The sequence below is a fragment of the Phaenicophaeus curvirostris genome, chromosome 12 (genome assembly GCF_032191515.1).
Source record: "Phaenicophaeus curvirostris isolate KB17595 chromosome 12, BPBGC_Pcur_1.0, whole genome shotgun sequence".
Classification (NCBI taxonomy): domain Eukaryota; kingdom Metazoa; phylum Chordata; class Aves; order Cuculiformes; family Cuculidae; genus Phaenicophaeus; species Phaenicophaeus curvirostris.
The window spans coordinates 18,164,078-18,191,241 of NC_091403.1; the positions used below are offsets into that span (position 1 = coordinate 18,164,078).

General features: G+C 42.9%; 2 protein-coding genes across 3 annotated transcripts in view; one reads left to right on the plus strand and one right to left on the minus strand.

Moving 5' to 3' along the window:
* Positions 1-16,056, minus strand: part of PEAK1 (pseudopodium enriched atypical kinase 1) — a 112,296-nt gene extending 96,240 nt beyond the window's left edge. For both annotated transcript variants that reach the window (XM_069866876.1, XM_069866875.1), the window contains exon 1: positions 15,893-16,056. The gene's annotated coding sequence lies outside the window, so the exon portion shown is untranslated. The remainder of the gene's footprint in view (positions 1-15,892) is intronic.
* A 600-nt stretch (positions 16,057-16,656) lies between these two features.
* The window catches only part of HMG20A (high mobility group 20A), a 36,228-nt gene continuing 25,720 nt past the window's right edge, over positions 16,657-27,164 (plus strand). The window contains exons 1-3 of the mRNA XM_069866925.1: positions 16,657-16,693; positions 17,037-17,263; positions 18,766-18,878. The gene's annotated coding sequence lies outside the window, so the exon portion shown is untranslated. The remainder of the gene's footprint in view (positions 16,694-17,036; positions 17,264-18,765; positions 18,879-27,164) is intronic.

Below are 27,164 nucleotides of genomic sequence, written 5' to 3' on the forward strand. Positions count from 1 at the left end.
GAAGAGATGATGAGATCACCTGGAAAGACTGACAGATGAAAACAAACAATCAGCCTAACAACAGGCACACAACTAACTGTGGATTCGTCATCTCAAGTCCTAACTAAACAAGTTCATTACATAGACTGCCTCATTAAGAACCCAACACCCTTCACTTGCAGCACTCTGCAGAGGAATAAGCGAGACTAAAATAAGCTGCACATTGTCTCTTATCTCCATTTTAAGAACGAGCAAGTTTCTTAACCTCTTTGTCTCAGTTTCCAAGGCTACAAGTAAGGCATGACAAAGGCAGGAAGAAAACCCAGATATTTTTTGGCTCCCAGCGTTTTTTTCCCCCGTTTTGCTCTTCAGCCATCTTATCTGCCTAAACTGAGGCTTTCGTTATTTCAGCATACGAATTATTCTGCATGCAGCCTGGGTTTTTGGTGATTCTAATCAGTCTTCCTTTCTGCAAATCTGGCTACTTGTTTAGTGATTACATTTTATCACTTCTTGCTTATATGCACTTGGAAATAATCAAGGAAACAATACCGCAGCCAGTGCAAGCTGAGGAAAGGACACATTCCTATAAAACAAAGTTAAACCAAACTATTTTTAAAGGTATGCAAATGATTTGAGAGAAGACAGGAAACCACATTTAAAGTGTAAACCAAACCCATTGTTTTGTAAAATTTCTGGAAAAGCTCTGAATAATGGCTTTTTCTACTTTTCTCTCCCAGAATTTCTTTGTTCACTGCAAAAGGAAAAACAAAGCAACAGGAAAATGATGTCCCCCCTCTACAGAAAAGTACTGCAGCCTCCTCCCCTTCTAAAGGGGAATCACAGTTTGTCAGCTTTGGCAGCCACTGTGCTATTTAAAAGAGAAATGAATCCAAAATGTGATTTGGCAAAAAACTGCTGAAATGTTCACCAAGTCTGTTTTCCCTCTTTTCCACTTCCTTTCTACCATTCTAATAATATCTAGAGAAGCTTTCAAACACCTCAAAGATTAGACGCAGGCATAATGCCCATCTAGACAAAGAGCCCGATGAACTTTAACACACATGCACACAGGACGCTGACAGACCTATCTTTGTCAGGAGAGTGCTCCCTGTATGGTCAACTCCCAGACTGCTGCAACGCGTCAAACAGCTGGCTGGATCCTTACAGGCAGCGTGACCTTTCCAGGAGGCACCCTACGTGCCTCCAAGACCTGAAAGCATCAGTTGATTTCTCCCAGTTGGTTTGCCATTACTAGAAGCCAACACTGTCAAATCTGTCACTGGTTCCATCATTTTTTCAGCACACATCGGCAGGACTAAGATTTCCACAGCATGGCATCCTACAATCTAGAACACAACCTATTTTGTAGATATTTTAGAGAAAGTATTCAATACTGTGTTGAAAAAAATATAAGGGCAAAAGATGGTAGGGATATCCAGATACACTGCCAGACTGAGGCATGCTAGCTGGAACCAGTATGCAAGAAACTCCTCCCCCCCAAAATGGGTTTAAATAAATTTAATATGAAACACAACTTGGCATAGTGTGGGAAGCAATAAGCCAGTTGTTACAGATGTCTGAAGCAACAACAGAAGGCACGTTTTACTAAGGTAAGTAAGAAACGAGATGTAAGGAAAACACCACAGTTCAGCTTTAAACAAACATTATCAACAAGAGAAGCAGAACACATGGCAGGTAGAAATGCTATTTCATGGAACCAAAACCTTTAAAACCATTGGCTTCTCGCTAATAGGAAGGGTTGTATAAAATATATGAATCTATTTTATGCATTCAGTGAATAACAGCAGACAAATACTTCTAAATCCACAGAACAATAGTTTAGCAGGCAACTAGCCGGCCAGCAGACTGCTTTGTATAGCAGTTGAAATTTCTAAGACAGGCAAAATGTCTTCAGTATATTAACGCTGTATCATCATATCACCAGAATGTTCCTGTTCAGCATCCTGCAACATACCTTCAAAAAATTTCAGGACCAAAATTTCCTCATTCAAAGAGTAGACAAACTTTCCAACCATTTTTAACTAACATTTTGTCTTCTGTATATTTTGAGTTTTAGAATTTTTGTTATTCAATCCTGAGGCCTGACAGCCATTGCTACTTCACCATCAACGAGTCTGTTCAAGGGCAGCATCAGGAAGACTCACAGACCACTGGTTCAGGCAGTGTCTGTAAACTGCTGACCCAAAGCCATGGAGAACTGCTAAGGCCTTGTGGATTGAAGGGAGACTTACAGCTTGCTAGACAAATTGATTTGAAATCCGAGGTTAGCCTGTCAGTTTTTCCTAAGAAAATTAGAAGAGTTCATTCTAACTGAGTCACATCAGCCCACACAGGCAGATCGCACATTGTTCCGATTTCCCCTCCCTCAAAACAAATCGTGCTCTCTCAGTACAATACTCCTGCACAAATAACTCAGGACTTGCCAAAAGCTACCAGCAAGCTCTAATTACACAAGTCCTACTCTGTATATTCTTAAATCAAACAAAAACTAAATCAGCCTGCTAAAAAACAACCAGTACTTCAAGATCTCAAATGCAGATTAAAAAATAAATCTCTGTAATGAAGTATTAACCAAACCAGCCTTCATCAGAGTCTCGGTGCAGAATTTTCTTGCTGCAAGGTAAGACTGCGGTGCACGTATGAGAACTACTATGCAGAAGAAATGACAAAAAGCATTAACTAATTTCACCAAGTTATTTTAATGCAGACATTGCTACTAAATGCTTCAGACAATTTAATGGTATTCCCACTTTGCCTTTTTGGCTGCTGTTTAAAGCAGAATCAGCTCCACTAGTGAGAATGTTTGCATTGTCAAAGTTTTTGCCACAGTCAGCGTTCTGTTAAGAATGCTACGTCTTATTTTAGATTTCAGTATATCTTAGAGAAGGGTTAATAAAAAAAATTATTATGGGTGCATGTAACTCTGCTAATCATTCTCATCAAGTATTAGTCATGTCCTGACAACACCAAATGCATTTTGCTGTTTTGCAGACAGCCTGTTTGATCGCTTACCACAAGTGATGGAAAAAGCCATCTTGAGGTCAACAATGAAAGTGGTAAAAATGAGGCTTCCTTACTTAAAAAGTATTTATTCAATCTGTGACTTGGAGATTAAAGCCAGGATCTCCCATGCTCTAAAAACAGCAAATCCCAATTTACTCTAGGTACTCTTCTCCTATCTTAAAACTGAAAGTTCTGATTACGACAATCTGAAAACCAGGCAACAAATTAAGCACCATCCTGGTCTCCAAGATTTTCCTGTTGCTTAACAATACAGATATTAATTCCAAAAACAACTCCCAAATCACATGCTAACTTGAAGTATTCAGCCATGAGAAAAGCAAATACTGACCAGCAGGTCTGACTGCAAGCTTCTGATATGCAGTGTATGTCTTCCAACTCAGACAGAAATATTTAACTAGCAAAACCTAGGGTTGCTCTGAACAGACCATAGCACGTGACCCAGCATGTGCTTTAACAGCAAGTTATACAAGAAAGATGACAATACAACCAAGTTACAAAACCAAAATACAACAGTGCCAGGATAAGCCTCTAGAAATACGCTTAGTGTAATAAAGCCATAAATCTTTACCATTTGAATTAAAGACTTAAGGCTCGTAGAAGTAGTAGCGAAATTCAGCCTGACTGCTGAGGTCAAAAGACATACACGTACTGTATTATGGCAACTAAATAAATATTTACCATAGCTGTTTTCAATAGGCTGGGTTAGCAAAGTGAGTAAGACTGTTCTGGGTCCTCTTTTAAACTGTGGAATAATTGCCTTCAGGCAAGTCTGTAGTTATCTAATCTGGTAAATCAGTGAAATATGGAGTTTTGTTTTTGATAGGAAATTATTAAAAAAGCCATTTCACTCGGCTGCCTATCTGCTTCCAATGCACAGACAGCTTTGATGCTCATTGAATGCTTCCTTAACTAGCACTTTAAAGGAAAAAGTTCAGTAAACTGGAGTCAGACGGAATTTGTGGAAAGAGATGGGAACTCCGGTCACATTCACCAGACAGCGACACATGAGGTAGATATGCTGCTATGAGGGGTTCGTAAATCACCGTTACCTTCTACGGCACCACTCTGCAGATAAAAATGGACTCTTCTTGAAATATTAATATAGCTGGAGATTTAACACTACTTCCTAAAACAGCATGAATAGCTTCTTCAACACAAATATGACTGCAAGATATACACATATGCTTCCAGACAAATTTGAGCTCAGACGCACAGTTCTCAGTAGGGAAAGAATAAAAAATGTCTCCTCTTTGAATGAAAATTTGCAGAATATATTTCTTCCCAATAACACTAAAAAGTTTGTTTTGAGATATAAATATTTTCTTGACCTGTGGATTTCAGAGCAATGTAGTGTAGAATGATCGCATCTGCTCAAAATCTTCATGACTAAAGATACTTAGAGACGCTCCTCTTCAACTGTCAGCATAAGTTATATTCCTTAACTTTCACAAATACTCAAGTGGATCCGAATATATGAATACATGTCAGGTACGAATTAGCAGAAGTTAGCACATGAAAGGGCCAGAACTGACTAGACTGCAGAGCCAAATAGCAAAATAAGTCACAGCTCCTAAAATTACTTCTTCAATTCAAGGACATTTTTCTCTCCACAAAAGGCATACTCTTTTTTCTAAATCATGGCCTTTTTGCCAGACTGCAAAGTCGTCCCGTCTGCCCAAGTATGCTGTGTCCAGTAGCCTCTAGCTATGAAGCATAAGAAGAAATAAAGCAGAGAAAATGAGTAATTTGAACAAAAGTTCCAAAACCTAACAGCTTCCACAGTTTGTGCCAATGTTTTTTCAGGAAGTTATAATTTTAAACAGAGCAAATTCCAATGACTTTGAATTCTAAAAGCACTGAAGAAAATATTTTCCAGTCCAAAAAAGACTGCACATATAATCTTCCCTTATGAACTCTGGGGGACTATAGGTCCCTCACAGCTAGAAGGCAGGAAAATCTCTCAGGTTTCACAGGGCTACAGGCAGCAAATACTTTACTAAAACCAAAATAAAAACCTGAGGTCATGCTTAGAACCTAAAAAAACATAAATGTTATGTAATGAAAAACACAAAGCTCAAGAGAGTTGCTCATCTGAAAAATATGCTAAAAAAACTTTCAAAAAGACATATTTATCCCAACACATCTTAAAGAGGCAGAAGAGATTATGCTCCCTCTACTTTCACATCATATACAGCTTTTCCAAAAGGAAATGCTGGGTCCTAGCACACCCTGTAAAACAGTCCAGCCGAGCTTGGGTTGCACCACTTAGCAAAGCACAATTTAGAAAGGGCTATCTTAATAATGAGACATCTTCACTTTTTTCTCTCGTGGAAAAAAATAAAGGCAGCAGACATTTTACTGCATGTTTTTCCTTAAACTAAGGGCTAGATTTCTGCTTTTTCACGTACCACTCAATTTCAAGAATCACATCCCTTTTGCTCTCTACATATTTTCTAGTCTTAAACGACACTGTCACATACACCCAAGGATATGACAATGATGAGTTAATGTAATGTACAGAGTGTGTTCCTTATCAGCCTGAGAAAGGCACCTTGTGAAGGTACGATTGTCCATTCTGCTTGTTCTTTTTAAGCTTTGGAATACAAACTGAGATTTCGTTTGCCTCTCAAACTAACGAACACTTTATTTTTTGTGGTATGACAGCTTTCCCTTCTAAACTAGATAATGAAACCATGCCAAGAAAAAAACAAGTATGTTCAAGAAAAAATGTTAGAGATATAGACTGAAGATTGCAAATGCACCTGTGTGATAGCAGGTCCTGTACTGATGAGTCCTAGAGGGATACAGGAGTTGCTCAGGCTTTTAACTGTCCACTGGAAATAGGTTTTCAGAACTCTTTAGCAGATTATGCAGGCAAGGCAAATATTTTACTGTGCATCATCCAATGAGTATACATATCTCTGATACACACTCATCCTCCCTGCAGAACAATTACCACTGAAACTTCTGGGAGAGCTCATACAAAAACGATGATGGAAAACAAGCCGTGAACTATGTAGCAAAACTGAGTCAAAAACAGCTGTGTTCTACAGATGTAAAATACTGAAGATACACACATTCAGTAGACCGGCAGGAGAAACCCAAATAAAAATTACAAGTAACCCTTTACTACCTCATGTTCACATGAAGGAAAGAAATAAAGTTTCTAAATGATAATCGAAACCATTCCCATATCCCTTTAAATACAAGTTTGAACAGATAAATATCTCGCTTATTGCAAGCAAGAGAAATCCAAGAGCCATACCCAAGTGCTGTAGTCTGCCTTCCACACAAGACTGCGCTGATGAATGCTCCTCTAGAATGTATGCACTAAAACCAGAACAATATTCTGATTTATTGGAAAAGCAGAGCATACAATTGTTTAGAAACCAATACTGATTTTCAATTACTTCGCTTGTTCAATTTTTTATCTACAGCTCAGCTATTTGGATCCAGCACAATCACTGCAACTATAAACTGATATTGGCTTCTTATTTTTCCAACAGATTTTCAACCTTTTGTGATTGTTTATTGATGGAAAAAGTACAGCAACTCTTTTACCCAGAACAATATAAAAAAATTTCACATGTTATCCCTTTTTATGGATATAACGCAATATCAGGGACTACTGGCTGAACTTATAAGCCCCTCTCAGTAAGCAGCACTTGCCACTGAAGTCAGCGTTATTCACTATACGTCTCTATATTCCCTTCTGCATCCTACAGATTTCATTTTGTTTAGATGTTTGACAACTTTCACATGAAGGCAAGAAAAGACAGCTTTCTATGTAGACACTGACTTAATATGCTATAAATTGAAGGTACGCCACGCGAGGGGGAAAAAACCCAATTATGTAACATTTGAAATCTTAAGAATCTAAATCCCACTTATATTTAAATGCGCCTGCTTTGTATTTCATCTGTTTACTGTTATTTCCCATACGAATTATTAGCATATGCATGAACCTTCCATCAAGTGCCCTGGCAGTTGCGTAGGAATGTTTTAGAAAATGCTATTACACAGCCTTTTTCATAATCTCCTCTGGAGGGGGCTGAGCAGAACCCCTGATAACCCGTGCTGGTTATCTTTAACAACATGTTTCTATACAACGCTGTTTCTCAGTCCACATATCTAGCTTCAAAAGGTCTATCCACCACTATCTCCATTGTTCAGGAATAACTGTTGATTTACACTGATAAACAAAGATAACGTACAACCATGAGCAATGAAGTCAATCTGCAAAGGACAGAGTAAGGAAAAAAGCCTGCAATGTTATCACCATTATGTACTACAAAGAAAAATTACAGCCTTGTAAACAAAGTGGGGGGAGAACCAAGCTTTTTTTTTTTTTAAAGCATCACTTCTTGCCATTTACACTATTATGCAACCCAGTATGACTGCAATACTGTATTTAAAGACTGTATTTACTGAATAGCATACTGATACTGACTAGCAATACAAATCCAAAAGGAACCTGATTCAGCTTCTCTCTTTGAAAGCAACTGCACAAACAAGCAAAACAATCAAACACTTCTCGCATTCCAACAAGCAGAAAAACAGAGATAATTACATGGAACACAGGAGAACTCACCATGACTAAAGCTCCTGTGCAGCTGAGGAATCTTGCTCTAACCTCTTTGCAATCTCACCTTAAACCTGCAAAGCTGTCACAGGAAGTTTTTCGTGGCAACAGTTACTAACAGTATCTCACTGTCAACTGCTAAAACCAAGGACTTTATATACTAGAGTTCAACATTCTTTCTGATGCACACCTTTCTATACAACTCTCCTAAAAGAGCCACCTTCAGAAGAGATTGGCTCCCACTCTTAAGAAGATAAGCAGGTTAACTTCTAAGGAACCACGAACCAGCACCCCGTCTGCCCGCAGGCTCACGGAGCAAGATGACAACTACGATACCGCAGCCAGAACCCATAGAGATCACAGGGTGAATGAAATGTACGTTAAGCCCTCCTCATACTGACATTTTCTCTAACAGGGATATGGCCTCTGCTGCACAAGAAATACTTACAAGGCAAAATTCATAGGCACAAGAGCTCTTCAAGCTTCACCAAGCTTTGTCCTAGCACACCCTCATTTTCTGCACTTCCCAAGCAATCATTTCTAGGCAGAGATAGTGACCTTTAGATATAAGTCTGCCTCATTTTAAGAAGGGCTGCTCTAATATTTTTTGCATTTTGCCGTTAGAATTGAAAGATCGATTGCCGACAGCTTCACTTGCAGGAGCACAGCTTGGAGACTTTCTTGCTAACAACCAGATATTGCTGCCCTTCAAACAACCACATTTTGAAAAAACCCACACTGTGAAAGCACAATTTAATAGAGATGAAGCTCTAAAAGAGTCAAAATTTATGCCTTGGGTGTACATTTAGCACCAAGTTCAGTGAGCTGTCCCACTGACTACACAAACTGCAAACTGTAGCGTGATCAAAGCATATATGACTGATCGCATAGTTTCCATGTGCCCCACATTCTCTACATCTTTACTGTGAGCCATCTCCCTGCTTCTAAAATCCAAGAATGTCTACAGTTTACAGTATTAAAGTCATTAAATAAACAACTTCTCTGAGGATCATTCCAAACAGTAGGAGTCACACTCCTTAACTGTATAGTTACAGACTTCATTCTGAAAGTGAAGAATATTGTGCAACCTGTTTTTAAGCAAAACAACCCAATCTAGATGAAGGAGGCAGAGAAAGACCATCAGCAAGGCTCAAAGCAAATGGAAAAACAATGACATTATGATTTTTTTCCTTCATGGAAAACTCTGATACTAATATCTATTCTCTCTGAGCTTGTATATATTTGCTTTAAACTTCAAAGTTTATAAAAACAATATTAATGTAATTCTGAGCCCTTATAGAGAGAATCGGCAATTTAAATGAGGTTCCAAACAGGTTCAGGGGTTATTCTGCAGAACACAATTAAGGGCTAATACAAGGTAGAGAGAAAGGCAAAACTTGCTTCAGGAAGAAGAGGGCTAAAAGACTAATAGCTACACAAGGACAGTTTCAGCTCGAGAGCTACAGGATTTTAGCGTATCTCTGTCACTGTCAGACATGTATGTTTTTTAATTAACTGGCCAATTTACAGGCTAGATTATAATATTTTTCCTTTTTTAAAACTGTTCTTCCTTCCACATGCCACATTAAGAAAGCCCACAGAAAGGAAGCCAACAAGTATAAAACCAAAACAAGGATACTGACTAAGAGGCTATTTGGCAGCTGCAACAGCAGCAAGAGCACTGTGATATATACAGTGACCTACAGTAAAAGGGAATATAAATGTAAGTCCACGCAGAAGGATACCTATATTTGTGCATGTTTATAGCATACATTTGAATGTCTCTCACATGTGTATAAAGGTTCTTCTGACAGGAAGAGCCTCAGAACTAGAAGACTTGATATAAATGTATACACGCAGAATGTATGTCTTTTGTACTATACACTGTCTTCCTCCTTTGGTGAGGTTTGTAGAGGCCTGTAGAAATACAGGCACCTATCCAAGAAAGAACATGTTAGGATTGAGATTGGCACTTATTTAACGGTTTTACGAAAACATCTAAGATCAGGCTGTGAACATATCCCTATAGGCTTTCCTGTAGGACCTCTACCAAATAACACAATAACCCAGATCTGCTTAAGTACCACAAAGGCTGCACTTGGCAATTTATGTGCTAGTAGCAATGTTTTCTAAAATAGCACTAAGTTTATGAAGTCAGTGATCTTACTTCTTAGCACCACAGCGAACTGGTGTCTCAGACAAGATGTTACTAAAACAAGTATTGCTAGAAGCTGACAATATTTAGGCTGGCATAATTTTTATCCATTTGTTTACTGTGATTTCAAAAACTTTGCTAAGAAAGTCTCCTGCAGTCAACAGTAACTGCTTTAAGACGGTTGAGCATTTTACAGCTTTTATGTTTAAGTGCATGTAAGGTTACTTAACTGAAATATTACTCGAGTAAAATGTGGGATAAAGCCTACAAATTGGAAGATTAAAAATCGTCTTTCCCAGGTAATATCATAGGTTTTTTGCACTTTAAAAGGATAAAATCACATACCCCCATGTTGAGCATTTCATCATGTGGAAATAAAACATCCCCTGCTCTGAAAGTTGGCAGCTAAGAAAAAGACTCTCAAGCAGGAAAAATGATGAATTCAGCATTTGGAGGTCCAGATAGCAAGTGAATGCTGCTAAATACTTTTTATATACACTTCTTCAAAATGTAAACATAATTACTTGGTGATCAAAGCGCAGCTGTTCAATAACCGTAATTGTAATCTCCGTTACTGCTACTATAATTCATGCTAAGGCATCTCAGTTAAGGCGAGGACCACCCATGACTGGCAGGAGTAGGGGGCCTGTGAAGGAACCTACTATTTGGAGATTCTACCAAGTACTTGCAGAGAAAGTCAAGTTTACATTTTTAGCAAAATCAAACACTTTAAACCAAACATCTACAGATTGATTACAAAATACTCCCTGCAAGTGGTGAGACTTAAAACAGATTTTGCACTCAACCTGCACAGTCATGAGCAATTACAGGGAAGGAAGAAAGAGTGAACAAGGAGGGGTTCTTAAATTCTGCTGTTCTTGGTGTCATCAGAAGAGACAAATGCACAAACATTTGTGGTAAAGCTGTTTTGTAACTCAGTGTCTGAAACACTAACATGGTGACTTTTGTAATAGCTGATGGGGTCCCATAAGAAAATGAGTTTAAAGAAAGTGACCTCAGAGTTACACCCTGTAGCAGTTTGCATGATTGTTGAAAATGTGGTGAGAGGAAATCTCACAACAATTCAGTCCACAAAGAGATATAAGGGAAGAAATTGCTTTAGTGACTCAGCCACTTATCTACCTTAGGAAAAAGGAATACTGAAAATTTCTCACATGGCTGATAATTTCTGCTTATGATTTGGAAAACCCCAGAGGAAACACACAGCCTGTGACACTAAACCACAATTTATTGAAATTGCAGCTTAAATATTGGACAACTAATTAGAATTGTTGTCAAGTAAAACAAGTCATTTATCCTTGTCACTGACACTTCAGAAATATGAAAGTGCTCTCATTCTCTCTCTGCGTATACTGCTTACTCTTTCTACTTCATCCTGCTTTAAAATAGTGACAGTTAACTAGCAAGTCTTATTCCAGTTTGCAGTCTGTATTTTTCCACTCTAAATTTAGAGCTGTACAGTAATGGAAATTCTGCATTATTGTGCTGATACACATGAAACAATGAAAGTATTTCAGCCTTAGGCCAATGTAAATCCCAGCACAACACTACATTCTGAAGAGCAGTTGTGTGGAAGAACTGGTAAAACCAACAGAAGCTTCACAGACAAGGTCACCATACCAGTCTACTGCAGGTGATGCCATCACAGAAAGTGGCACCAGCCCCATCAGCCTGCACTGATATGGGCACAGACAGCCCAAAGGCCTCTTTCCCTTGGCCGTGGATATGAATATCCTCCTCCAAAACCCACATTACTTGATAATAAGAGTGGATTTTGCCTTACTGGTCTTTTTTGGCTGCACTAACAGCCAGTAAACACTACACGTGACTTACAAATAATTTCACGTTATTTCTTTGAACTTTGCTTCAACTTGGTCATTGGGCACTGGAACAGGCTGCCCAGGGAGGTGGTTGATTCACCTTCCCTGGAGGTGTTTAAGGCACGGGTGGACAAGGTGCTGAGGGACATGGTTTAGTGTTTGATAGGAATGGTTGGACTTGATGATCCGGTGGGTCTCTTCCAACCTGGTTATTCTATGATTCTATGAACTGATGAAACAAAACACATTTTACAGATTATGTTTTTTGTATCGTAAGCAGGTTTCAAATATATTAAGTTATCACATATTAATAGCAGAACAATAAGAAGGTTTTATTTTCAGTTTCCCCATGTCAGGTGTTTTCTTTACTATCTCTTTCCACGTCATGTGTACTCCAGAGTGTTCACATCACCACTGCTTTTCATGAGCGCAACACTATCTCCTCACTATACTTGTGTCATTTGCATATTCTGCCCATACCCGAATGTCGGCTGTGACACACGGACTGCACGGGAGGGAGCAGCTTGTCTGGATTCCTCGGGAGCTGCAGCAGCGCAGGAAGTGGGAACAGTGCAGAAGGTGGCAGGAGACAGACCTCATCTCTCATCTGCACCTAGAAAACCCCAGTTTAGACCTTTTGGGCTCTTTTCAAGGGCTGCAGAAAAAAGGGGCTAACAGACATATATTAAAAAAAAAAAAAAGAGAAAGGACTACTGAGTTAAAACCACCTGAAATCCAGTCTCTTCAGAAAGCCACAAGAACAAGAAAAGCAGTGACAAGGTTAAAGGTGCATATCCCTACAGAGAAAAGGAGAAAGAAAACGTGTGCAACAAGCAGGGATGGGAGGGTCTAATTCTGAAATGGGATGAGGGGAAGCTCAAGGAAACAGGGACACCTAAGAGCAAAGAATAAACAGGAAAAAGGAAAAGGAAAGTAGAAACATAGGAGTGTAAGTTCACAAACAAGGTAAAGAGAAGGAAACATGTTACAACTTGTTAACTTACAGTAAGCCTTCCACATCCCTATTTCTCCCAGCACGATACAGAAGGTTAATGGTGATTACCTCTGTCTGTGATCCTAATCAATAACTTACAATAGTTATCATAATATTTCACTGTCCTGTTTAGGCAAGAAAACATTTAGAAGCCATTTAGCCAAACAGCATCTCCCTCCCCATTATTTTTCTTTAAGATGAATTCCAACCAACTCCTTTATTTGGGAAGTAAATACATATTTTGGTAGATATGTTTGCAAGTAGATTTTCTAAAGAGCTGAAAAGTCAGAAACACAAATTATCTAAGAAGCCTCTTTAGGGGAAGCGACCATTAGACTTAACCATACATGGGGAATGCTGCTGTTTCTAAATAACTCCGTGTTTACTTACACGGCTAATATATGTTCTAAACCAGAAGGAAATGCAAACATTGCATCCATGAGTGAAGCTCTCATCAGTTGCTCATTTCCACAAAAACAGGCACAGCTGGGTGGAAGTGCCTGCTGGCAGAAAGGCCAGGCAGGAAAGCCTGCTGGCTCCTGGCTCTGCAGCTGCCTCAGGCTTGGGAGTCACACCCTGCCCACCACTGCTGTTCAGGTGAAGAAGAGGCATTCCAGCAAAACGGAGCAACCCAAGAAGGTCGTGTAAGGAGTCTGTGAATTAAGTTATCTATATGAGATACTCTAACAATAAGGTAAATCCATCATGACATGAACACATGAAATTAATTGTGGAAAGTTACTCATGGAAAAAATGGTAATTCACTTCTCGCATACCTCTACATTTTAGAGAACTTAATGAGGTTTTCCTGAAAACATACCAGAGCAGTAGCTCCGCCAGGAAGAGGGTTCATCTGGGTAAATCATCTTAGCTACTTTACAGACAAAGCCTTTTAAGCCAGTGTGAAGCTAGATTAAGAGCTCTAACTAGTCAAAACGACCAAATAAGATATCCACAAGCATTTCCTGCTCTGCTGCACCACTGGAACCAACCTGTCTAGATGAGATTCTAAGTCAACCAAAAGTCACATAGGATTAAATGCATCTAATTTGTAACAAAGGCAGTTGTTCAGCTGGCAATTTCATGCAAATACAAGGAAAGTTTCTAACTATAGAACCTAATTATTGGAATTCCATAAAGCCGGGGTTTCCAAAACAACTGCTTCTTCTTTCCTTCCTGCCCGTGTATCTTCTGCATTATTTTTTTCCCCAAATCCCAGAGAATAAAGTGCTTTAGCAGACATGGGACAGCCTTTAAGCCATGACAAATAAGTGGAAAAACTTTGAGGCCCCTTATGAAGTGATTAAATAAGAGTGAAAGGAAAGCTCTACAAAATAAGATGGCAAAGACCTAAAGTAAACAGGAATTATGTTCTCTGAGAAAGGACCCCTATTAAATTCGAGGTCAGGAATCCACCACGCTCCTCCTCCTTCTCCTTGCACTCACCCAAGAGTAGCCTGGCAATTCTACTTTAGATTTCAGCTGCCTGATAAGTTAACTAAGCACCTATTTCTATCTTTTCACCGGCTGTCCCAACGCAAATCCCAGCCTTTCCACTCCTTTCTCAACTTCGACCACAACAAAAACAGGCAAACAGACCGACCCACCTACGGGTCCAAAACAACCTTCTAGAGAAAAGGAAGCACCGACAGCCGGCGAGGAGGATGGAATCAGGTACGCGCGGACACGCTCTCACGTAAAGCCTTTTATGTCAGGCACACAGCGTAATAACAGAGCAAGGAGCCAGCCCCGAGCGGGACAGCACCCACAGCGGCCAAATTCCTAGAAGGTGCCAGCCCCGCAGCGCTGCCCGGCGGGCTCGGGCCCGAGCGCAGCATCGCGCAGCACAACTTCCAGCAGCAGGGCGGGCAGGAGCCCCGCTGGCCGCGGGGCTGGGGCAGCCGGGTCCCCCCGGCAGGGACGGGCGGCAGCGCGGCCGCTCCCCCCGCACGGGCCTCGCCGGGAAACCCGAGCCGGCGGCGGGCAGGACATACACACACACACAGACAGACACAGCCTCCTCCGGGCGAGGGGGATCGGCACACCCTCCACCCCCCTCCTCGGGGCGGGAGGGGCACACACACCCCTCCCAATCCCCTCTGGGGCGAGAGGGGCACCCCCCCCACCATCTCCTATGGGGCGAGAGGGGCACCCCCCCACACACCATCCCCGATGGGGCGAGAGGACTGCACCCCCCCATCGTCTATGGGGAGAGAGGGGCACCCCCCCCCATCGTCTATGGGGAGAGAGGGGCACCCCCCCCCCCATCGTCTATGGGGAGAGAGGGGCACCCCCCCCCCCATCGTCTATGGGGAGAGAGGGGCACCCCCCCCCCCATCGTCTATGGGGAGAGAGGGGCACCCCCCCCCCATCGTCTATGGGGAGAGAGGGGCACCCCCCCCCATCGTCTATGGGGAGAGAGGGGCACCCCCCCCATCGTCTATGGGGAGAGAGGGGCACCCCCCCCCATCGTCTATGGGGAGAGAGGGGCACCCCCCCCAGCTCCTATGGGGAGAGAGGGGCACCCCCCACCAGCTCCTATGGGGAGAGAGGGGCACCCCCCCCAGCTCCTATGGGGAGAGAGGGGCACCCCCCCAGCTCCTATGGGGAGAGAGGGGCACCCCCCCCAGCTCCTATGGGGAGAGAGGGGCACCCCCCCCAGCTCCTATGGGGAGAGAGGGGCACCCCCTCCAGCTCCTATGGGGCGAGAGGGGCACCCCCCCCCAGCTCCTATGGGGAGAGAGGGGCACCCCCCCCCAGCTCCTATGGGGAGAGAGGGGCACCCCCCCCAGCTCCTATGGGGAGAGAGGGGCACCCCCCCCAGCTCCTATGGGGAGAGAGGGGCACCCCCTCCAGCTCCTATGGGGCGAGAGGGGCACCCCCCCCCAGCTCCTATGGGGAGAGAGGGGCCGCCCCGAGCTGCTCTCGGGGCAGAGGAACTCGTCACCCCCCGGGCTCTTCTTAGGGCAGGAGATCCCATCACCCACCCCACCCCTAACCCAGGGTCCTCTCATGGAGAAAGGAGCCGTCACCCCGCTCCAGTCTCTCCTCACGGCCGGGGGGACCGGCCACTCCACTAACCCCGAGGCAGAGGGAGCATCGCACAACCCTCCGCCTTTCCTCATGGCAGAGGGACCGTCAAGCCCCCTCAAACCCCCTCTCCTCACTCTGGGCTCCCCTCAGGGTGAGCGGGACTGTCCCGTCCCCCACCTTCCCCTCCCCTCAGGGCCCGGTCACTCCCCTCCCGGGCTCCCTCGGAGCAGCGGCGCCACCTCCCCCCGTCCCCTCCTCACCTGGCAGGGGCTCCCCGCGGCGCCTCCCGCGGGCAGGCAGCGACGGGAGGGCAGAGGCGGCGGCTGAAGCCGCGGAGGCTCGGTCAGGACCGGCTCCCGCCGCCGCCGGGCCCCTCGCAGGTCGCGGCTCCCGGGACGGGGCTGACGGGGCTGACCGCGCTGCCTCCGCCGCGCCCGCGCGCACAACTCGCCCCAGCGCCGCCGGCCCCGCCCCCGCCGCGCGCACCGGCGCAGGGGGGCGGGCCCGGGCGGGCAGCGAGGCTCCCCATTGGCTGGGGGGCGGGCCCGGGCGGGCAGCGAGGCTCCCCATTGGCTGGGGGGCGGGCAGAGAGGCTTCCCATTGGCTGGGGGGCGCTCCGGAGGCCGCCCATTGGCTGGGAAGCAGGGAGGGGGCGTGGCGCCGCCGCGGGTGGCGCCAAACCCGCTGGCGGCCCGAGGAGCCGCGGCGAGGTGGGAGGGGCTGGCACGGAGAAGACTACAACTCCCAGCGTGCTTCGCGCGAGCCGCGCCGGCCCTTTAAAACATCTCGCGCAGCTGCGCGCGCAAATAGTATACTTCCGCTCACTCAGTTTAAGTAGTCCTGGTGTGTTGTTTAAGCTCCTGTTTCATGCTGCGCTGTTAAGTAGGGAGAGGTTTTGCGCTTCTATCCCGGCTGCGGTCCGTCCCGCGGGGCTCCTCTAGGGTAGGCGAGAGGGCCGCGCTGAGGCGGGAAGCGGTGGCGGAGGGATCCGAGCGGGGTTGGGGCGCGGTGAGGTGGCGGCGCGGGCTCGGCCAGGCGGTCGCGGGACGGCGCCTCAGGAGGTCAGTGGCGGCGGCCGCGGGGCTCTCTCCTCCGCCCTCTTCTCCTCCTTTTCCTCCTCCCTCTTCTCCTCCCTCTCCCGGCCCTGGCGGCGCCGAGGCGGCCCGGGGGTCCCGGCGGGCAGGCCTGGGCGGCGGGTGGGCGCTGGGGCCGCGGTGGGGCGAGGTGAGGGGCGTTTTTCTTTGAGACCCTCGTTCTCCGCTCATCCCCCGCACAGGCGCCACAAGGTAATAGCGGCTGGTGGCTCCTCAGCTCTAGTCGCTTCTCGTTTCGTTTTGTTCACTTGTCGTTCCCTTGTCAAGCGAGTCATTTATCACGCTGTGCTTCTCTGGTGCTTCGTTCCAGGAATAGGCTTTCATATTCGTTTACCTGCTCCTGAGGAGTTAAACTTCACGTGGAGGAGGCAACAAAAAAGTCCCAAGCCTAGGAAACGCTGGAGCCACGTGCCTTGTGAGGAGCCACGAATTCGAGTCCCCTGGAACCCCAGCGCTAGAGCCAAACCGGCCTGGTCCTCGCTTCCCAGAGCCAAGCCACACGGATTGGTGGTGTTGGACCTTTGGAAAGAGCTCGGAGTAGGTGTAGAGCTGGCTGTTGGAGGAAGAGGAAAGGCGGAAAAGAGGAAAAGGGCCTTTCAGAGGAAAGAACCCCAAAGAAAGAAGGATTTGTGTCATTTGGTGTTGACTTACTGGCATCTAGGAAAGTGAGGGAAGACAAGAGAAATGTAAATCCTGTTCTACTTAGCAGACAAAAGGAAAATCCTATTCACAGAGAAAGGGAGTTTCTGTTTTCTAGAGATGTGGTCTCCAGGTTTTTTTTTTCCTGTATATGCCTTTCAGCAAGAAAACCTTTTTAGTGTGCACCCCCAATATATGTGTGTTTATTGGTTACACGCAGGTGCTCCTGTACATTATAAAACAAGAGAACTTAATAAAGGATAAGATAAAGATTAAATAAATGCTCTTTTAATCTATTGTTGTTATAAAAAATATGGGTTGCTAGTGGGTTGTCTTGCTGGGGTGAGCCACTTCAGTCTGCTGTTCTGGAGCAGTTATGCTCCTAAGTTGGATCAGGACTACTCTTCTAAGCAGAAAGGAGCTGTGTGTCACGTTAGTGCTTGTGCCACTGCAGGGGGAAGCTTTTTCGTTGGTTTACAGTTACTCAGCAGATATAGTCCTGTTAGAACTTTGAAATCATCATTCATTTCTGGGAAGCACGTTGTGTAGGTGGACTAAGCTTGGCTGAGGCCACATAGTGATAGCACTGAGCACAATAATCTGGAGGAACTGTGTTCTAGCTATTTTATGTATGTTATTCTGAAGTGATCTTTCTTAATTCTGTAAGAATATAAACACAACTAGGTGCTGAAAATGGATTCAGTTATTTCCCTGGCCTGTTTTTTTTACAAATATAGGCAATATATGTAGTGACACATGAAAGATCTGATATTTCAAGGTATTGTTGAAATGTTGTGCTATCTTTTTTGTTTTTCAGTATATCTATATCGTATGGAAGGGATGAGCTACTTAGTGTTTCTAGAACTACACCACTTTCTGGTAGATATTCTGAGTTTAGAGTCCAGGAGATTGAGATAAAGTTGGTTGTGGGTTTGGTTTTTTTTCTGTCCTTAGGAATCTGGTATGTCTCAAAGCAGAAACTGAGATCACTGATGCTAAAGAGATGTGGTCTTGCCTATAGTGACTAAAGCAGAGTATTCAGTTTAGCCTTAAAATTAAAAGGTTAGCTTTTGTATGGGATAGTAGCAGTTTTCAGAGTAGGAAAACTTCAGGTTGTGTGGTTTGGCCCCAGCGTCATGAGTGCGAATTGAATGTTTTTTCCCTTTGGTTGCTCATGATGTGGCACAGTAGAGGGTAAGGTGACAGGTCCACCTTTTACAGCTCAGAGAAGAAGAGAATTATGCTTCTTACAGCGGTGTTTCCCTCGCATCTGAGAGTACAGTTTGGGTCCTTAATGTGTACCTGACTGTTTGGAGTAGCTAAAACAAATTCTAGTATTTTGCTATAAAGTAACAAAGGAAATAGTGATTCTTATTGTCTTCCATCTTCTGTTCTTGCAGGACATCTTCCCTCAAGGAGCCCAGGCTTAGTCTGATGGCTGGGGACTGTGCGGAGAAATGAAGACGTGCTGATTTCCTCAGTGCTTCTTGTCTTCTGAATGAAAGTAACGACTGTGAGTTCTTTTCTTGCGTTGTACCGACAGCACAAAGTTAATCTTGGTATCAGAGCATACGAATCAAGACTCTTGGTAACCAATACATTCAAGTTAACCTTGTAAGCTTGTTTTGTTAGTGCATCTGTTCCCAGTGAATTTAAATTGAGGGTCACTTGTGTCAAGGTGTGCCTGGTTAGCAAGGTAGACCTTCTCACCTGCCAAAGCAAGATCAGCCTTCCATAGCATGTGCTTCTCTTGAATTAAATAGGATTTGAATTAGGGCCAAATCTTGGTTGAGACTTTTGTCAAACTTGGTACTGCTTGGGACAAAGCAGTAAATTTAAAGCGTGTCTAGCTACAACAAGTTGATAAGGTTTCTGAATTCTTGCTGTACCTCCTCCCCTCCCCAGGCTGTGCCTGAAACAATCAAGTATTCCCCCTCACCGTTACTGAAGTGCTTACAGAGCTGTGCTCGGTTTTTTGAGTGTTGTGCGAGAAACTGTTAGAGCACGGGTGGAGAGGCTGCACTTACAATAATGGGGGCTCCCTTCTGATAACAGTCAATGGGAGAGAAGGGTAACTCAAGGGAGTATGTATGCACTTTTTCCAAAGACAGGAGGTGAATGGAGAAATAGTCTTTTTTTTTTTCTTTTTCCTAGTTGTTCATGTATCCCCCCAAAATACACTTCCCATCTGTAATTGTATTGGCTTTGGAGAACTCCCTAAACCAGGTGCTTTCTGCGTTCCTTTAAGTTTTGGATTTTTTTTCATTTCTATGATTTCCCTTAGAGAGTGGGAGATGTATTGTCTTTGTGGGAGCTGTTAAGCTTCAGTTCTTTTTAAAAGATGAAGGATGGTGGATAAAACACTTCAAAACTGAGTGTTCACTGGGCATGAATTTACAGTTTGCTTTCAGAAACCACTGTTTGCCCCAGTGGGTTTATTCATGAAGCCAGATAAGGCTAGCTGGTGTCTGTTGGAAATCTACAGTGCAAGTAGTAACTAAAACACTTGCTGGTGATGTGTGTCAGCCTCCACTGCTGCGATCTGTAATGCTGGCCTTGCTGTGTTAGTGTCTGACCACAGAGCTGCCTTGTTCCTTCACCAATAGCATCTGTAGCGCAGCTGTTAGCTCAGATGGCAGCTGTTAATTTTTGCTATGTGTGTAGTCTGATTCTGGTCCCGTGTAGAGTTTTGAGGGCAAAACAACTTGGTCAGAATTTGTACATGCACTGCCAGTGTTAATCCCAATGGGACAGGTCAGGTGGTAAGCAATTTACGCCAGACTAGCTCTGTAATAATCTCTTCCACAAGGGGATTTTATCTGTTAAAGCTTTCTGTATGCAAGTTAGTCCCACAAAGGGTTAGTTTTATTTAAGTAATAGCTTGCATTGTTCATACCTATCTATTAGGGGCAGACCTGAGACTGACATTCTGTTTCTGAAGGGCTTCATAAAAACAGTTTGGTAAGGACAGCTTATGGTGAACTGCAGCTCAAGCTGCTTTTCAGTGACTGTTAATCTGGGAGAAAACTTCACTTTGTGTTACAGGAGAACCAAACCAGTATAGCTGGAGTAACTCAGTTCTTCTCAGTTCTATGTTTGTTAGGAAATATGCCTTGTTCCTTGACCTTACTCTTGCAAACACTGATGCACTTTGAAGGAAAGTTGTCTTTCAGAAATGACATTAAGGATGTTGCTGGCTTGTTACCAGCTGTTACCTGGTTTGTCACTGGGATACGGTGGGTGTCCCTGTGAGGACAGGGAATGAGAGTTTTGAGGATTTTTTAGAAAACAAGCTTAATGGATGACAAAGGAGTGTTTTATTATGGTGGGGCCTAGTTTGTTCATAAGCCTGCAGTATAGTAATTTGCTTTAGGGTTCTCAGGCAGTCTTAACCAAATTGTGGTTTAAGCAGGTCTGACTGTGCCTGTTCTTTAGTTCCTTTTATTTCAGGCAAGTGTAATGACTGAATTAATTTTTTTTTTGTTTGTTACTTAAAAAAAACAATTTGTTTCTCATGGAATTCCCTTGGCTGCTGTTTCAAAGCTTTAGACATAAGGTGGTGTGTTGTTTTCCAACTTTGGAGTACTGGTTGCTGAAAAATAGCGGTTGCCGAAACATTAGGAATGCAAATGAACTTTTTTTTTAAGAATGGCCTGTCTTTGTCATTTGTGTAGGAACAGGCTAAGTAATAGTCTCAAGCTTATGACTCTGGAGCCATAATTATATATTGATCAAAGGTTGAATTTCTGGTGTAATGGAGTTAGTGTCCTATAACTAGTGTTCAAAATATGCTGTGCCTGACAATGAGGAAAGTGTCAGTCTCCATAGCTGGAAAGGCAGTGGAGAGGTGTGGTAAAACAACTTCTGATAATAGTATGAAACTGTATAACAGAGAAAACAGATCAACACCAAGTGAAGTACTGAAGAGAGTAAACTGTGAATCTTCTTTCACACTTTTAAATATGGAGTTTGCTTACATCACATTTCTGCCAAGACGGCTGGGGGCAGGGGGAGAAGGTTCCCAGTACAGGATAAATGGCAGACAGAGGTAAGAGAAGAAAGGTTGGTGAACATTGCAGTTGTAAGATTTATTTTTTTTTAATTGACGTTCTAAGCCTTTTATCTTGGTACAGTGCTTCTCTCATGTCACGCTTCTCCACAGTCTACTTTAAGAATAAGCATCGTCTTCCTTGTTTGTGTTTTCACTTAGCCAGCGCATTGACAAAGACATCTTCTCATAACTAAAGGATAAAAATTTAAGACTTACTGTAGAAAGAGCTTCCATTTAAAGCTACTATATCTTCATATACACAAGCATCTTGTTGGAATAGCTCATTAATGACGTTCCATAGGACTTCCAAAGTGTGTGAGCAAATCATCAAAGTCTCTGAATGTACTGAACTATATAGGCATGTTAGAATGCTCTTATATATCCTGAAGGATATGTTTCTTGATGAACAGGCTTTATATTAGTTCTTGCTGTTTGGATCAGAATGTCTGTTACATTTCAACAAAGAAAGGCTCTAAAACAGGAGCTGGAGGTTTGTGAGTCAAAACTGAGTACCACAGCAATAATAAAGAAATCTGGAAGTTGTAATGGAGGCAGTGTAGCATTAGGAGATTTGTTGGTTTTGTTGAACTTTGCCAATGCGAAACTGAATAATAGCCACAGAAAAAAAGATGTTCTATATGTGTTCTTGGTCAGGAATACTGTTATGTAAAAAACACATGGCATAGCAGTTTAGTTCAGTCCCGCCATCTAGTCGGTCACCATCATGGGTAAATATATTAAAGTCATCTGTTGGAGCAGGTTTCTGGCTCAGGGTACGTTTACCGCACTGTGCTTTAGTGGGTCTTGCACATGACTCATGCTACTGATGACATGAGATGGAGATTACCAATATTTGACTAAATCCTCACTGTTTCACTATGTGGGAAGCGTGACAGAATAGACTTTAGCTACTCTTCTGCTGAGTTTAAGATAAGGAAGTATATTTGCTGCAATTCATATACGATATGAAGAGCCGGTGTAATAAGTATCACTTAGTAGAACAAATGAATCAGAATTTGTGGAATTCAAGTCCTGTCTGCAGACTTATGGGCAAGGATCTCAGCTTTCGTCGGGAGAATAAATGTTTAGCTTTAGATTGGAAAGACAAAAAACTGAGACTGTCAAGTCAGCTTATGAGATAATCCTAATTTTTTCTGGTAATCATATTTCCTCCCACTTATGACTATTTTGGGGCCCTCAGTTACTGGAACAGTTTCAAATGTTCTTCATTTCTGACACCACTAGAATTATAGTGAGAGCTGAATCTCAAGCTAAATGGTTATAGAGAAGTCAGTCACCAACTCTTGGCTGTGCTGCTTTTATCCCTTTTTCTTTGGACAGCTGCAATGCTTGTTGGATCCTTTACTGAGCCATTTCAGCCTTTAATCTGTCATAAACTGATTTGAGCTAATAGCTATTCTTTTTCCTTAGCACACTGAAACAAGAGTTGTCCAGTGAGCAGAGGTGCCAGGCTGAAGATGGTGTGATATGAATAGTTAGTAGTTAAATAGGCTTAGACTTACGCAGAACTGTAGCCTTAGGCAGTGAGAGCTGTTGTCTCCACCTTCAGCGCTTGTCTTGTCTTCATGCTTCTCTTGATGTCATGTGAGAGCTCTGCCACGGACTACTAGCAGAATGAGTCCAGGAAGTTATCTTTGGGGACTGGGGGGGGCTCATGTGGCTTAATATGGCCATTTACCACACGTGGAAGTGGGAAGTTTCAAACATTTTTTTGTTTTTGTTTTTTTTTTTTATAATAAGCTCTGGTATTTATTTGAGCCCTCTGAGTCCTTCTACCCGTCTGCCTCAGCTGCTGGAGGATACCCAGCTTCCCTTCTTCCCTGCCATTCAAAGGGAAGAGTTAGGGAGTTAGAGCAGTTCTGTGAAAAGTCCAGTAAGATGTGGACATTGCTGTAACCAGGTGAGGAAAGAGAAGGGAGCAGAGCCTTCCCCTCTCTGCAGCAGCAAGCTACTGTCCTTAAAGCCAGATCATATCAAAATATGCAGAGCTTGAGACAGAGGCCTGAAAATTGTGTTCATCTAATGTTCAACTTACACCACCAGTATTTTGCCAGTTTCCTATTGCTTCCTCAGCTGCAATGTGCAAATTGTGTGACGTGATTAGGATTCTGTAAACTGTTCACCAATATGAAGCACACGTAGAAGACAAATCGTGTTTTTATGCTCGTGTGTAGGAAAAAGAAAGGCAGAAAAAAAGCTTCTGAATCATACTAGTTTGTGATCCCTGGGGTTTTTAAATGTCAGTTTGTAGTCACAAATAGTGCCTGATTCATCCTGCTTTCTGAAATTTGAGGTCTTTTAAATTGATGTCATTGTGTTCAGACTTGGTTACTTGAGGGAGAGGTAATGCAGCAACTGCTTTTTCAGTAGTTGTGGTTTAACTTTTTGTTTTTAAATAATGTACTCGAGCCAAGTAGGCTTGGTATTTGGTCACACTTAAGCTGCTGTACCTCAGAACAACTGTAGGTTAGAGAAGGCCTCCTTGAAAGCAGTGGCCTGAAGAGGTGTTGGAGGATAATCCAGCTGAACATTAGCATTTAGTGAGGCTCTGAGGAGCTAAGCCTTAGGTATAAGAACAGATAAATCTTACACGCAAGGTACTAATGGAACTTGTCTGTGGCTGGCGCTGCTACAGCTGCTTTTGACATTCAGAAGGAGATGCTAACACACTGGAGAAAAGGCGCAGTCTAAAGATAAGTTTAAAGGTGCGCTTTCAGTCTTAAAAATTAATGCAGGCACCGCATTTGTTTAACTTCTTGAAAGGACATATTTATCAAATCAGAACTTAATCAGAATGGTACTGGTTCTTAGCTTACAGGGTCTAGCCTGCAAAGCGTTAACAAAGTCTAGGTGACTGCTACGGTAGCAAGTTGTATGACATTACTAGGTGCCTAACTACCCATTGCACAGTGGATGCAGTTACGCTTCTCTTACTGTCAGTCTTTAAAACAAGACTGGGTAACCACTATGTAGATTTGAATTCCTCATTGTGTCTGTTTCTAACAGCGGGTAAATGGGTCAGTCTGAGTGATCACCGCCATCTCCCACAGCCTGTGTGTGTGGCCACGCTGCAGCTCCACAGGCAGGAAATAAACTTTTTTAGTTCTAGCCCAGAAAAACTGTCTTCAAAGTGCCAAAATCTTGCAAGTATTTGTATTAGGCTGACCAAAGCGATTTCTTTGTCTTGACATAAGATGCAATTTGGTTGCTAATCTCTTTACGTTTGGACGTTAAAAGCTATAGAATTAAACACTGCATGTTAAATTGAGACTTTATGGGAATTGTTTTGAATGAGTAGTGATATGAAAACCATATTAAGATGAAAGATTTTCCTTATTTGAGAAACCTTTCCTGCTAATACTGTCTTAACCTTATAAAACCACAAAATTCATTACAATTATGAAAAAAAATGTGGACCGTTATAGATGGCTTTACTTGCTTGAAATGTTTGGGTTTTTTTCAGGAAAGTTACTTGACAAATTTTATTATCAATTGTAAAAACATACATTCTATCCTATGCCATTTCAATGGTGTATTTCTCAGGGGCATTACAGAAGGGTTTTTTATCAGAAGGGTTTGCAAAGCTTGCAGAAAATAAGTGTACTAGAAAATTTCCACCATGTTACTGAAGATTATGTTCTTGCATTGCTGTTATGTGGAAACACATACAAGTTTTGAATTTCTATAGCGAGGCAGAATGGGAAGACAGCAGATTTCAAATGCATAGGAAAGACTAGAAACTTAAAAAAAAAAATCTATCTTCTGCTTTTATTTCAGTGTCTTTATATGATTGACTTCTGGGAATTATGTTTAGAAAACCATTTTTTCTTTACTGATGCACAATTCTTTATTCTTGGGTCTGACATCAGTAATGTTTGTCAGATAAGGGTCTGTACTTGGCTTTTTATTGAGACATTTAAAGAATGCTATCTACCTGTAGGAACATACCGGTCTAGCTCTGTTGCATGGTTGGGTTTTTCGCTTCTGGCTTGTATGAATGTGGATTAGTGGTGATAGGAGGCTCTGGGTAGAGGTGAGGCAGGGTAGCAATAATGCAGCCTTGCAGTAATATATTAAATGGAAGTTATAATGAAAAAGGTGTGCTAGTCTGTCACATACGAATTAATTTTGCTTAAATGAGTTGTTGGTTTATGATATGAAATGTATCTGTCATAGCTCTGGTTTTGGGACTTCCAACTGTCTATGGCTCTGTACTTGCTTGTTAGCTTCTCACCACTGTGAATGTATTTCTAAACCATTGTAATTAAAAATAGAGGCGTTTGAGCAATTGGAGATTTCTGCAGATCAGATAAATGAGTTTCCTGGCATTTGCTGTGACTTTCAACTGCTATATAACTTATTTTTTAAAAGATAAATAAATGCAAAGTAATCACCCCAAAGAAGCTAGACAGTACATCAACAAATGCTGACAAATTAGTAGAATGGCGATTGATGTTTGAAGCAATAGACAAATGCCAAAGCAGTGGAATAGTTGACAAATCAGTTGCTTTTTGGATGTTGAATGTATGGAAGGGGTTGCAGGTGTGTTTTGTTAGAGTGGGGACAAAGGGTGATTTGTAACTGCCTAAGAAATTCAGAGAGGATGAGAGGCTTGTTGAAACCCATAAGGAGGTGGTGCTATGTGGTTAGAACGTGATGGAGTTGAAAGAAATTGTATCAAAAGAGGATGCAAAGAGGTTAGGAAGATCTAATTTTTAAAGCTGTAGTGAGAAATTAAGGTGTCGGGTGCCAGTTCACATTGGAAAAGTGAACGTGTCTCTAAGTGATGTCTCTGCAATCAGTAACTGAAAGTGATGTGCTTGTAGACTTCATTTTAGAATTAAATGACCACTTTGAGGTTACAGTATGGTCAAGCACCTGATTCTTGAAGAAGTCAAGAGACCTAAATATTCCCTGGGTGGGTTCTTCCAGTGAGTCTCTGGCAATTTGTTCACTTGCCTCTGCCTGTGATTTTTATGACCTTTCTGTCACGCTGATAGTCCTGCCTTGAGACATAATAGCTCCCAGCTCACTCCCGGCAGCAGTCGCTGAGTCTGAACTGCTGTACTTGTAGCAAGGAGGAAATATGTAGTTATTGAGGCAGGTCTTGCATATTGCTGAAGATGGTTGTGTGCTACTAGTGGCATGAGTGTTAGTTTGTCAGCTTTAATCCAGCTTTGGTGCAGAATGTCCCTTCAATTAAGGCTCTTCACCCAGAGGGTGGTGGAGCACTGTAACAGGCTCCCAAGGGAAGCAGTTATGGTGATAAGTCTGTCAGTGTTACAGAAGCATTTGGACAACGCTCTCATACACGCGGTGTGAATGTTGGGGTTCTCCTTTGCAAGGATAGGAGTTGGACTTCGTGATCCTTGTGGGAGTCCCTTCCAACTCAGGTCATTCTGTGATTCTATAATTTTTGATATAATGGAGATTCTATTTCTTTCCAGAGTTAAGCCCCTATTGTCATGCAAGTAATGGTATATTCTCTGTAAGGCCAGAAATGAGGACTTATCTTGTGCTTATACACAATGCACAGCTTCATGGTACAGTACCTTCTTGGTCCCTCGCCTCTGTCCTTATACTCCCGTGAAAGTGTAAACAGTTCATTGTGCTGTGTCCTCCACTTGAAGGACAGAATATATCGAACAAGTGGACTAATTAGTGTGGTGGCAAGCACTGCAGCCTCAAGCTAAGCTTTCCATTTGAAGAAAAGATAAAACCTACTTA